Consider the following 14,971-nt stretch of genomic DNA (forward strand, 5'->3'; position numbering starts at 1 on the left):
GTTTGAATCTTTGCACTTATTTTCCTGCTGCTAGTTCTGTACTGTAAACAACTCTAACACTTCTTCCACAGGACAGCCTCTCAATCACTTGAAGACACTTTATCATGAGCACTGCCCCCTCCAAAAAAAGTGGGCCAAATGTCTCCAGTTTCTTAAACCAATCATGTAATGACATGAAGCCATCACCCTTCATCATCCTCATTGTCCTCCTCTGAACTTATCAATGCCCTTCTTTTAAAAAATACTCTATATAGGGGCAGCAACATGGCACAGTGGATAGAGTGCTGGGCCTGGAGTCAGGAAGACTCATCTTCCTGAGTTCAAATCTGGCCACAGATACCTACTAGCTGTGTGACCCTGGGCAAGTCACTTAGCCCTGTTTGCCTCAATTTTTTTCATCTGTAAAATGAGCTGGAGAAGGAAATGATAAACCAGTCCAGTATCTTAGCCAAGAAAACCCCATGGACAGTGTGGTCCACAAGGTCATGAAGTGTCAGACATGACTGAACAACAGCATGTACCTTTGACGAAGTCGGGTTAAATCACACAGGAAGAAAGGTGAAGCAGGTGCAACCCAATGGAACTTACTGAAAATTTCAGAGAGTACCCTCATTTTCACAAAGAGATAAGTGATGAGGGGAAAGTACTTGGAACTTAATTGCCGAAATCCTCCAGTACTGAACAGGAGTAAGTGATCTAACAGTATCTTGGGAAGTCTTGAATGACAATGTGAGAACATGGTAGGGAAGACATTGAGAAAGGTAGGAGAGACACTCTCCTGGACAGCCAGAAAGCGGCTTTTAGTATCCCCATCAGCAGAGCAAACATTTAGCCAACAAGTACAGTTACAAAGGACTCTGTGGAAAGCTACTACATTTTGATGAGTGGAAGGCAGGAACAAGAGCAAGAATTCCCTGCTCATAAGCAAATGGACCCTTAAAGTCCAAATGTAAAATGCAGGAGTGTGGGAGGGGACTAGTGTGCAGAAATGGAGGACCAATGCCTAGTCTCAGGGGACCCACCTACTCACGTGACTTAGTGACATAATACTCAAACCCTTGCTGATGCTGGGCAGCCAATTTGGTAGTGCCTAGAGTACACATGGCAGCTCTGTGAAGTTCCTTGATATACTCCAACAGAACAAGGAAAAAGCTTCTAATTTTATGTCAGGTTGAGAGCAGTATTCAAAAGGAATAGACTTTTGGATAGCATGGACCACACTAGAGTAACCCAAGTGTTCAGGAGACTGCTACAGAATGGAATAGTATTGATGCAGTTAGTGGTTGGGGTGTGGGTGTGGGTGTGTGTGTGTGTGTGTGTGTGTGTGTGTGTGTTTTCTTGCCAAGGACAGTATCTTCTTTACTTAGAATTAGTAGCATTGCTCAGTTAAAGAAAATTCATAGAGTCATGGATTTACATCTGTGTTACATGTTACATGGATTTACAGCTGGAAGGGACCTTGAAGGCCAGCTAGCCCATTCCTTCATTTTACACATGAGGAAGCTGAGAACCACAGAAGACTTACCCAGGGTTACACAGATAGTGAATGTCTAAGCCAGGACTTGAACTCAGGCCTTCACAATTCTTTTTTTTTTTTTGAAGGGGAAAGGCAGGGCAGTTGGGGTTGAATTGCCTAAGGTCACACAGCTAGTAAATGTGTCAAGTACCTGAGCCGGATTTGAACTCAGGTCCTCCTGACTCCAGAGCCAGTGTTCTACTCAATGTACCACCTAGCTGCCCCAAGGCTTTCACAATTCTAAGTTCAATCTCTTGTCCATTATGCCTCTGGGAAGAAAGAGAATGGTCAGACCAATGTAGCTCCAAGACATCTTTCTAGCCATAGATAATAAAAAATCACTGGTCAGCCCATACCTGCTAAAAGATGGAGCAACAGGCAGATCTGCTTCTCTCAAAAAGGCAGAGAAGCTTAGGACAACACGTATCAAGGAAGCCAATGTTATGCATAGCATCAATAGACTTCAGATGAAGAGACCTGGTTGTGTTTTTTCTAAAGCTGTCATCAAGATGAGAACATGTGTGTCGGGTGCATCCAAGAGGAGAATTCAGCACTTGTTTGCCACAAGCTAATGGCCACTGGTATCAGGAAATGGAAGTAGAATCAGGGATGAAGAATCCATGCCTGCAACACCAGCCTTTTCTAAGTCCTTTCCACCTGGGCATGGGGGCATGGAACACAGTGCAGTAGTGATAGTGAGGACTGAAAATGTTGGGTACTGTGCTGTATAATTATTTTTTTTAATTTATTTTTTATTTTTACTTTATAGCACTCAGTTCCACAAGTTTTCGAGTTCTGAATTTTCTCTCCCTCCTTCTCCTCTCCCCTCCCCGCCCCAAGACAGCATGCAATCTGATATGGTTCTACATATACCTTCACATTAAACTTATTTTCACAATAGTCAAGTTGTAAAGAAGAATTATAACCAATGGAGTCAACCAAGAGAAACAAGAAGCAAAACCAAAAAAGAGAAAAAGAAAAAAAAAAGAGAGAGAGCAAATAGTTTGCCTCAATCTGCATTCAGACTCCGTAGTTCTTTCTCTGGATGTGCACAGCTCTTTCCATCATGAGTTCTTGGGAGCTGTCTTAGAACCTTGCATTGCTGAGAGGAGCCAAGTCTATCAAAGTTAGTCATCACAGATACCATGTGACAGTAATTGTGTATAGTGTTCTCTTGGACCTGCTCCCCTCACTCAGCATCAGATCATGTAAATCTTACCTGGTTATTATGAAGTCTATCTGCTCCTCATTTCTTTTTTTTCTGTATAGATTTTATTTAATATTTTAGTTTTCAACATTGATTTCCCCAAGATTTTGAGTTACAAATTTTCTCTCCATTTCTACCCTCCCCCCCATTCCAAGATGGCATATATTCTGATTGCCTCGTTCCCCAGTCAGCCCTCCCCTCTTTCACCCCATTCCCCACCCCATACCCTTTCCCCTTACTTTCTTGTAGGGCAGGATATATTTCTATGCCCCATTCCCTGTACATCTTATTTTCCAGCTGCATACAAAAAAAAAAAACCTTAATTTTTTTAAGCATCTGCTTTTAAAACTTTGAGTTCCAAATTCTCTCCCCTCTTCCTTCCTACCCACTCTCCCTAGGAAGGCAAGCAATTCAACATAGATCACACATATATCATTGTGCTAAACACTTCCACAATGCTCATGTTGTAAAAGGTTAACTATACTTCCTTCCATCCTATCCTGTCCCCCTTCATTCAATTTTCTCCCTTGACCCTGTCCCTTCTCAAAAGTGTTTGGTTTTAATTACCTCCTCCCCCATCTGCCCTCCCTTCTGTCATCCCCCCTTTTTTATCCCCTTCTCCTTAATTTCCTGTGGAGTAAGATACCCAATTGAGTGTGTATGTTAATACCTCCTCAAGTTGAATCTGATGAGAGTAAGATTCGCTCATTCCCCCTCACCTGCCCCCTCTTCCCTTCCAACAGAACTGTTTTTTCTTGCCACTTTTATGTGAGATAATTTACCCTATTCTCTCTCTCCCTTTCTCCCTCTCTCAATATATTCCTCTCTCACCCCTTAAATTTGTTTCATTTTTTTGGATATCATCCTTTCATATTCAACTCATCCTGTGCCCTCTGTCTATATTCCCTTCAACTCCCTTAATACTGAGAAAGGTCTCCTGAATTACACACATCATCTTTCCACGTAGGAATGTAAACATAACAGTTCAACTTTAGTAAGTCCTTTATGAATTCTCTTTCTTGTTTTCCTTTTCATGCTTATCTTGATTCTTGTATTTGAAAGTCAAATTTTCTATTCAGCTCTGGTCTTTTCACTGAGAAAGCTTGAAAGTCCTCTATTTTATTGAAAATCCATATTTTGCCTTAGAGCATGACACTCAGTTTTGCTGGGTAGGTGATTCTTGGTTTTAATCCTAGCTCCTTTGACCTCTGGAATGTCATATTCCAAGACCTGCAATCCCTTAATGTAGAAGCTGCTAGATCTTGTGTTATTCTGATTGTGTTTCCACAATATTCAAATTGTTTCTTTCCAGCTGCTTGCAGTATTTTCTCCTTGACCTGGAAACTCTGGAATTTGGTGACAATATTCTTAGGAATTTTCTTTTGGGGATCTTTTTCAAGAGGCAATCAGTGGAGTCTTTCAATTTCTATTTTACCCTCTGGTTCTAGAATATCAGGGCAGTTTTCCTTGATCATTTCTTGAAAGATGATATCTAGGCTCTTTTTTTGATCATGGCTTTCAGGTAGTCCAATCATTTTTAAATTCTCTCTCCTGGATCTATTCCCCAGGTCAGTGGTTTTTCCAATGAGATATTTCACATTGTCTTCCATTTCTTCATTCCTTTGATTCTGTTTTATAATATCTTGGTTTCTCATAAAGTTACTAGCTTCCACTTGCTCCAATCTGATTCTTAAGGTGGTATTTTCTTCAGTTGTCTTTTGGACCTCCTTTTCCATTTGGCTAATTCTGCCTTTCAAGGCATTCTTCTTCTCATTGGCTTTTTGGAGCTCTTTGGACATTTGGGTTGGCCTATTTTTTAAGGTGTTAGTTTCTTCAGTGTTTTGGGGGGTCTCTTTTAGCAAGTCATTGACTTGTTTTTCATGGTTTTCTTGCACCACTCTCATTTCTCTTCCCAATTTTTCCTCTTCTTCTCTTACTTGCTTTTCCAAATGCTTTTTGAGCTCCTCCATGGTCTGAGCCCAATTCACATCTTTCTTGGAGGCTTTTGATGTAGGGTCTTTGACTCTCTTGACTTCTTCTGAATGTATGATTTGATCTTCTTTGTCACCAAAAAAGAAATCTAGAGTTTGAGTCTGAGCTTGAGTCTGAGTTCATTTTTGCTACCTGTTCATGTTCCCAACCAACTACTTGACCCTTGAGCTTTTTGTCAGGATATGACTACTTTAGTGTAGAGAGTACTTTGTCCTAAGCTTTAGGGTCCAAGCACTGCTGTTTTCAGAGCTACTTCTGCTCCATGGTCACCCCAGGCTCTGTCACAGTAGCGCTCCCCCACCCCAAGAACCTCCAACTGCAATTCAGATCCAAGCAGGGCACAGTAAGAGAATCTGCCTTTGTGCCCACAATGTGCTCTTTGCATTCCCACTCTGATCTGCTGCTAGATTCCTCCCACTGCCATGTGAGCCAGGGACTCAGGAAGCCGCTGACGCTGGAGCTCTGGAAGCTGCCTCAGGAGCTTCCTGCTGCCACTAACACCACTGCTACATGACCTCTCCACCCCCAGAACTGGCTACCGGACTGCTCTGAACTTGATCCCGCAGTTTCCCCCTAACCTGTTCTTTGTCCTTTGTGTGTTGAGAAGTCTGGTAACTGCCACAGCTCACTGTTTCATGGCCCCAAGGCCTGTTCTGGCTGGCCGACTCAGGTTCTGGTCTGTCCTGGCACGGCCCACGCTGGGCTGCCCTCCACTCTCAGCACCGTGCTATAGACCCTTCCCAGTGACCATCCAGGGCTGGAGATCTGTTTCCCTCTGCTATTTTGTGGGTTCCGCAGCCCTAGAATTTGTTCAGAGTCACTTTTACAGGTGTTTGGAGGGATTTGGTGGGGAGCTTAAGCAAGTCCCTGCTTTCCTGTCACCATCTTGGCTCCACTCCTGTGTGCTGTATAATTATATTCTAGCTATTATATGAAGGGCACTTGCAATATATGCCTTTATGATTGATGTAGCCTCTAATTTTCTAGAAGACTGAGTGAGAAAAACTGCTCACATTTGGTTTATATTATAGTGAGTTAAGGTTCCCTGGGGAAGTTGTGGGTATCACCAAGAAAGCAGGTGCTATAACCCTGGTATGTCTAGATACAGAAAATATCTCTGGGCTTTCAACATTAATTAGGATGATACCAGCCTGTTCAAATTACTGGCAGAGCATTACAGGCAGCAATTGGGGAGCTAATACTTTAACACCCTGACAATTATCTTGACAAGGTCAACTCCTTTTCTAAGTTAACCCCTTTTTTAACAAGGTTAACATAGGTTAGGCCCTTCTTCTGTCATTGAAGATGTCACCTTGCTCTAGTTACTCGTTGGCCCATTAACACTACATTTGTGATGATGGATTAAGCCATGGAGAGTTAAACACCTTGGCTAGCCTAGTAGATTTCCAATTAAATTAAATTAAATTAACATTTATTAAGCACTTATTTTGTGTCAGGCAATGCTGTATGCTAGAGACAGAAATAAAACAGTCCTGACCTCAAGGAGCTCATATTGAATTGGGAGCTATGTAGGTGGGAAATAACACAGACACAAGGGAGGTAAATTAGTTGGCTTTTAAAAAGAAGAGCAGAAGGCTTCCAGCAAGATGCCCAAATGAGAGATTACATATAATTCCAACTCACCCTTACCACCTGAAATAGCAAGTACAGCAAAGTAATAAAAACAGCACCATAATAAGGAAATAGGAAGAAAATTTCCACAAGCTAATTGTCAACGGGGCGGGGGGGGGGAGGGGGGAGAGAAGCAAATCATACAACTAGCTCTCTGCTCTATTCTCAGCTCAATGGTATATAAATCTGGTGACCAACTGCCTACACCTCAGGCTCAGGACCTCCAGACCTATCTGGCTGTGGTAGCGAACAAAGAAGGCTGCTGGTTCTATCAGCCCTCAAGTCAAAGGGAGAACACTGGAAGTGACTAGAAAGAGACAGATTATAAATCAAGAAACTCCAAGTAGAATAATATGTAACTATGACTCAGCAAAAGGGAAAAGAAATAAAATATAATATGTGATCTGCTTAAAAAGCAATGGAAAATGGCTTATCACCAAAAATGAATCAATCCAAAAAATTATATCTACCAAGGCCCAATCTTGACATTTCAAATGGAGGGAGAGACAGGACTGTGGTTTGAATTGGGCCTTAGCAGTGATAAGAAAGGGTAGAGATTCTGATTGGATTATTTTAAGCAATATTAACCCTAGATGACTTGTGGATTTCTGTCTTTTTCTCTTAAAAGAAGAATAAGCAATAATATAATAGGATCTAAAGGGGAAAATAATCAACAATAACTGAATTTGAATGAGATTAACTCATCCGTAAAAAGGAGGGTGATTTAATAGATTAGAAAATAAAACTCAATAATGTCTTCTCTGTAGAATGACATATAAAACCTCAAAATAAAAACATAGTTAAAGTGAGGGATTAGGACAATATTTAATATGCTTCAGCTGAATCCAAAAAAGCAGTAGTGACAGTCACAATTTTAGTCAAAACAATAGTAAAAAATAAACTTTTAACAGAGACAAATGGGGAAAGTAAAGCATTCTTAAAGGCACCATAGGTTACAAACTATTATTGGTATTTTTTTAAATGACACAGCATCTAGATATTTAAAAGAAAACCTATCTTAATTACAAAGTTCAGGTGGTAAGACAATAACAATTGGGGACTTCAACATGCCTCTTTCAGTGTTAGACAAATCTAACAGAAAGGCAAATAAATATTTAAGAAAAAAGACTATTAGGAAAACTTGATATGATTAGACCTTTGGTGATTATTGAATTATATTCTTAAGAAATATGCTTTGGTGGCAAAGAACTGGAAACTGAGGGGCTACCCATCAATTGAGAAACAGTTTGTAAAAATGTTTGGGAATAATGGGGAAACTATGATATAGGAATGTGATGGAATACTATTTTACTATAAGAAAATTATGAAGGAGATAATAATATTGAAAAGACAAACAATCTTGAAATACTTAAGAACTCTAACACAATGACCAATTATGATTCCAGAAAACTCGTGATGAAACATGCTACCCACCTCCTGACAGAAGTGATAGGCTCATGGTGCAGACTGATAAATTTTTTTAATGGCCAATGCTGGAGTTTTTTTTAATTGACTCTACACATATAAGGGTTTTATCTTTCTTTTTTCAGTTGGGGGAGGAAGTAGGAAATAGAGGGGATAGATTTTTGTTCATTGAAAAATACGCAATTTAACTTAAAAATTTTAGTATACTTTGGCCAGAGTCCTTGGGTTTGAATTTCAATTCTGCCACTTTTGTATGTTAGCTTAGGCAAATTACTGAATCTTTGTGCATCAGTTTGCTCAACTCTAAAATGAGAGGTGGTAGGCTCACTGATCTCTAAGGCCCCTTGCACTCCTAAAACTATGATCCTATAGCCTATTTTTTAGTATTGCCTGACACCTTTACCAAAATTGATGATGAAAAAAAAATTGATGATGAACTATAGCATCAAGTGCATAAAACAAAGGTAAAAATATTAAACATCATTTATAGACCACCACACAGTAAAAATTAAAATGGAAATATAAACAAAGACATAAAACTGGAAATTAAATAATCTTATTTCAAAGAATGAATAAGTCAAAGAGCAAATCATAGAAGCAATAATGATAGTTAAGAATATGATAAAATAAGACAAAGTACCTGCATTTGTGGGATGAAACTAACAAAATCCTTGTGGGGAAATTTATCTCTCTAAAAATTGACAAAATAGAGATAGGAAAGACCAATGAATTTAGCGTGAAACTTTAAAACAAAGCCTAGAAGATCAACAAATTAATAATCCTCTTCAGGGTTTGTTCTAACTCAGACCAGTTTTCTGGTAGTTCATTGACATGAAGTGAGACCTCCTAAGTCATTTTACAGTTAATAAAAGAAGGTTTACTATCAGATTTATGGAAAATAATTCATGACACAACAAGAGATAGAGAGCATTACAAAATGCAAAATGGATAATTTTGATTATGTTAAATTGAAATGTTTTTGTATAAAAAAAGCCAATGCAATAAAGATTAGGAGGGAAGCAGAAAATTGGGAGAAAAATCTTTACAACCAGTGTTTCTGATAAAGGCCTCATTTCTAAAATATGCAGGGAACTGAGCCAAATATATAGGAACACAAGTCATTCCCCAATTGAGAAATGGTCAAAGGATATGAGCAGGCAGTTTTCAGAGGAAGAAATTAAAGGTATCTATAGGCATATGAAAAAATGCTCTAAATCACTACTGATTAGAGAAATGTAAATCAAAACAACTCTTAGATACTACATCTCTCCTGTCAGATTGGCTAAAATGACAAAATAGGAGAATGATAAATGCTGGAGAGGATGTGGGAAAACTGGAACATTGTTACATTGCTGGTAGGGTTGTGAACTAATCCAGCCATTCTGGTGAGCAATTTGGAACTCTGCCCAAAGGGCTATAAAAATGTTCATACCCTTTGACCCAGCAATACCACTTCTAGGGTTGTATCCCAAAGAGATCACACAAGTGGGAAAGGGACCCATAGGTACAAAAATATTTATAGCGGCTCTTTTTGTGGTAGCAAAGAATTGGAAATCAAGGGGATGCCCATCAATTGGGGAATGGCTGAACAAGCTGTGGTATATGAAGGTAATGGAATATTATTGTGCTATAAGAAATGGTGATGTTACGGACTTCATAACAACCTGGAAAAACGTACACGATATAATGCTGAGTGAGTGGAGCAGAACCAGGAGAACATCATACACAACCACAGATATATGGATTCTGTGAGGACTAACCCTGATAGACTTTGCTCTTCTCAGCAACACAAGGTGCAAAGACAACTCCAAAGGACTCATGATGGAGAATGCTATCTACATCCAGAAAAAGAACTATGAAGTATGAATGCAGATTGAGGCACACTTTATGCTTGCCTTTTTTTCCCCTTTTTTTTTCTATCTTTTGTTTTTGGGGTTTTTTTTTTTTTTGGTTCTGTTTCTCCTTTCTCATGATTCATTCTGTTGGTCATAATTCTTCTTCGCAACTTGACTAGTGTGTAAATAAGTTCGATGTGAAGTTATACATAGAAGATATATCAGATACCATGCCATCTTGGGGAGGGGGAAAGGGAGGGAAGAAAATCTGGAACTCAAAATTATGTAGAACCGAGTGTTGTAAACTAAAAATGAAAAAATTTTTAAAAAAATAAATAAAAGAAGGTTTACCTAGCCATAAGAAGGGAAAAAACATCCACAAGGGAAAGCACTGAGGATATCATGAGTTAGTTTAGTTACGCAAAGCTTCTCTGCCTCCGAGTTGCCCACAGTGGTCTACCAGTCAAGCATCAGAAAGCAACTGGAACTACTTATGGCTGTTTTGTACTTAGTTAATCAGGAAGTGATGTCAATAGCTTGAGCCTTTAGTCCCCTGAGCCAATCCAGTTGTAAGGATGGTTTCAAAACCTTTTAAGAAAAATTCACCTAACCTTTAGGGGTGGGGTATTGGGATATCACTCCCACCACAAATTACTAAGCAAGTAAAAGTATATAAATTCTAGAAATCAGAGACAAAGACACCATAGGGCTGATAAATAAAATTGAGCTTTAAAAGAATTAAACCATCTAATTTGATTTTTGAAAATAGGGGAAAGAAAATCAAATGACTAAAATTTAAAAATAGAAAGGGGTTTTCTTAGGCCAGATATTTGTTATCCCCAAAAGTAAGTTCATGATAGGGAGAGCCTGAATCAATGAAACAAGTTTTTTAAAAACCCTTTTACTAAATGCAGGCAAATACTAAGCATGGATATAGAGATCTCTCCAGACTCTGATCATGGGACACACCTAGGTCAATACTGACAAGGACTCATTAAATCTGAAGAGATACTCTCTTTCTCCATAATGGTATCCTTTGTGAATTTTACAAAAGAAATCTCTTATTGGTTTTTCTGTTGTAGAGCTGTTGCTGTCTGCATGTATTCATTCCTCTTGCTTTTCTGTTGAGGAGGTGTTCAAGAAGCAAATAATCTCTTCAGTTCCAGTTTTCTTTCTGAAAATGTTTCAAACTCTTCATTATTATCAAACATCCATCTTTTGTCCTGTAGTATTAAGCTCAAATTTGCGGATAGGTCACTCTGGCTTGTATTCTGAGTTCCAGTGCTGTTTGAAACATATTATTCTATTCCTTCCTCCTTTTTCTGGTGGGTATGGAATAGTTTGGGGTTATTCAAATGTCCTTTCCTTTTTATTTGAAGGACTTTCTCCTGATGGATTGTAAAACTTGTTGTTTCTAAACACATTTTTAAATTTAACCACCACGAGTTTTGGAGTTTGCAGATTTAGGTCCCTGCTCCCACTCCCCCTTACCCCAGAAGTGATCTGTGAATTCTTTCTATTGGAATTTCATTTTCTATGTTCAGAAGTTCTAGGCAGGCCTCTTCTATTATTTTCTTTGTTGTGATGTTAAGGTTTTTTTTTTTTTCAATCTTGTGTTCTTCTGGGAGACCTACGAATCTTAGATTGTCTCTATAAATCTTGTCTTTGAGATTTGTATGTTTTGTTGGCATAGTGATTTTTTTAATGTTCTTGGGGATTTTTTTTCTTACTTTTCTTCTAGATTGTCTTTTACTTCTGGTTCATTTGCATTCCTAATTGATTGTTATCTCTTTTGTTTCTTTGGTGAGGTTTTTGCCATTGCAGGTTCAAATTTTTCTTTTCTGCTCATTATTTTTGTTATGCAGGACAAATTCTGCTCTCATAATTCTCATTTCTCTTTTTAAGCACCCAAGAACAGCATATTGTAGTTCTATGTTCTCCTCAAATTCCACGGGGTTTTCTGTCTTACCAAGCATTGGATCATTTCCCTCTGTTTTGTATTATTTATTCATAGTTGCTTGAGCATATTTACTAGATCTGAAGGCCATATTTCCTTCTGATATTATTTTCCCTGCTGATTTATCTATGTTCAAAGTCTCTGAGATTTCTACTTCCTGGAATATTTGATACTTTCAATTCTGTCCCCTCTACTAACTGATTCCTCATCACTCACTTTCTGACTCTCTCCCCTCTGATTGTGATTTCCTTGAAGGCTAGACCTCAAGGCATCAGTGTCGCCCCATGCTGGGCAATTCATGGTTCACCAGCCTAGTTCTCTTTCTCCAAGTAACTTTTGGGTGGTCAGAACTGACCCCAATTAGATGCTAAGTTCTTCTCTCCAGTTTGGTGGAATACTGCACAGCTCCCCACATGCACAGCATTTTCCCCACTCCCTCTGTTCTTTAGTTCTCTGGTATAGCACTGACAGTTCAAAGCTTGATTTTCCAGGCACTAGCAAAGACTGCTTTCCCTGTCATTGGTGCTGGTGATTCTGGATTGCAGCCCCCAGTGAGCTTTTACTCCTGAAGGGCTGTTAAAACTCAAGCAAACTTCTGCAGCCTGGAGCCAGGGTCTCTGTGGCACTGAAAAAAGACAGGGGGGATAGAGTTGCAGGGGTGGTTTTGACGTAAGCCTGTGTTGTGACCTTGGATCTGCAGTACATCCCTACTGCTGCTAACACAGGAGGTGAGAGTGGGGTGCTGAGTGAGCACGGAGTCAGTGAGTATTAGTTCCTCAGTTTTGGGTTTGTCTGTTTTTACTTTCTTTTGTATTCAAGGTGTCCTGGACCAAGTTGCTTTATCTTTGGTATATAATTTTGGTTTTGGAGAGGTTGGAGAGGTTGCGAGGATCAGAGACAAATGTCCAGTCCACCATTTTATTCACATGACCCAGAAGCACATAGCAGGAACTCAATAAGGGTCAGTTGACTTTCTAAGACTGGACTTACATACTCAGTTATAAATATAGATAGATAACAATACACTGGCACAATCTGACAAATCTGAGGTTGGAGAATACCGGGCAGAAATGGATCTGTCAGCTAGGACTTCAACAGGTAGTATCAATCAGAGAAGAATCAACATGGAAGCAGATGACTGTTCCTTAGTCCCTCTGCACTAGAACCCTTGCTAATCTCCACAGAAGAGGTGAAGGCTGTCATGTGCAGGAGCCTGAACTGCTCACACATGAGGTGCAGCTGAGAGTCTAGGACATCCCTCCATGAGAGTGTGTCATTGGTGTAAATAAATATCAGCTTTGGCTCAATTCTCCCTGCTTTTATTTTCCTTGGATGATTGATATTGGGAGAAGCTGTTCTTGTCTACAAGAAGTACTGCATGCAAGAGTGTTCTGGAATCAACCTGAACTGGCTCATGAGGAGATTATTCAATTTTCAGTGTGAGTATTTATACCTCATAAATTCACAATGCTACAGATCATGGCTTGATTTATTGCTCTGTTGATTGTCTAGACTTGAGAAAGTGATGGAGAAAATGTTACTAATGCAAATTGATTAAACTTAAAAGTGTATCATGTATACTTTTTTTTTAAAAGAGAGCCTGTTGTTAAATATTTGTGAACACAGTCCTATATTCAGGTCACAATGATTATAACAAGCATAAGTGAATGGCTATGAAATTTAAATGCCCAAATTTGACCCCTAAGGAAGAGATCTGAGAAGTCATTTTTCTACCTTCTTTGCAGTAGTCAGAGAATCAAGGGTATGTGGTATGGAATGCTGTATATAATGCGAGAATTTTAAAGATGATGGTTAGTTTTTTAAATGAATTTTTTTCCTCTTTTTCTTCCTTTAAAAGGGATTGATATCATGTGGGTAGAGTGAGGAGATGTATATATTTGGAAATCTTGGTAATTTAAAAGCAAAATTGATCAATAAAACTATTAAAAATCAATCAAAACTTTTAAAAAAATCGATCAATAAAATTTAAAAAAAGAAGTGATAAGGGATAAGAAAAGAAAACCCCCCTTGAAGCTTAACTCCCTAGTACTCTATTGTTGAATGAGAACAGTTAGAACAGTTGGATTGCACTGAACCCTAAATACTCCAGTGAAAGGTATAAGAAAGTAGTTAGTACTACCAAGACCAACTGATTGAAAGCCATGGAAGCACTCTGAAGATATTGGACATCTGGAAGAGAGAAGTCTGGAGCTGGTACAACATAGATTCTACTGGCCCAAAATGGCATTTGATGAGTGGTTGAAACCTATGTTGTGTGTGCTCAAATAAAAGTGTTACAAACTTAGCTGACTTATGTAGAGAGACTAAGTACCAATAAGCTTTTGGAACTGGTGTGTATTAATTGATGAGTGTTTAATAAGGGTCTAATACGTGCTATGCACATAGTTCTAGTCACTAAGGATAAGAAAGGCAGGCAGGCAGGAAGGAAGGAAGCAACAAAATACTTCTATAGTAGCTATGGTTGTGTGGGAAGGGAAGAATATTTTTCTGCATGTGTCATCCTTGCCAAGACTTGTTTGGATCAAGGTGGAGGTTTTGAGTGTTTGATTTTGTTCGCCTTGACAGGAATCAAGAAGTCTAGAACTATATCTTATCATGCTCAACAAGACTCACAATCATTATACTAAACATGCTAAGATCCTCGAGTCCTAAGCAGAAGGCTCAGTGAGGTCCACGTATGACCATTCTATGCATCCCTAGAGTGCCACCAAGAACACACCACAAGCTTCACTCCATATCTACTGGTGCTCAGAGACTCATGGCTACTTATTTATTGACATATGCTTTAGAGTTTTGGAAAATGGAGATGAATTACCAGCACTTTTACTTACCTGTGAGATCAGTTGAAGGGGGCCCATTGCCTAGCTATGGCAACTCTTCTAGATCCAACCACTTAATTGATTCAGACTCCAGGCTTAAAATTCAATGGGAAACTCCCAGAATGGGAAAACTGTAATTTAAAAGCATAACATTTTATCAATTAGGAATTAAACACACTTTGAAGTTAAAAGGTTATGAAACTGTCATTATCCCTTCTGTAGTAACCAAGTCAGGAACTTAGGAAAGTGATCTGCAGGCATTTGGAGCTGGGAAATAACCAACTTCTGACACCATTTTCCTCAGGCTAGGCCTTTATATCTCTGGCATGGCAGAAGCAAAAATAGCCTACCATCTAACCACCTCTCCATCTTAAAGAAGTAGCCCAGCTTACAAGCTGCCTGAGCAACCATCTGAGTATAATGATAATCACAGCATTTATATAGAATTTTAAAGTTTGCAAAGCCCTTTTACATATACTATCTCATTTGAGCCCCACAACAACCCTGTGAGGTAGGTACCATTTTCATCCCCATTTTACAGTTGAGGAAACCAAGGATAAGAGAGAT

The sequence above is a fragment of the Trichosurus vulpecula genome, chromosome 1 (assembly GCF_011100635.1).
Source record: "Trichosurus vulpecula isolate mTriVul1 chromosome 1, mTriVul1.pri, whole genome shotgun sequence".
Classification (NCBI taxonomy): domain Eukaryota; kingdom Metazoa; phylum Chordata; class Mammalia; order Diprotodontia; family Phalangeridae; genus Trichosurus; species Trichosurus vulpecula.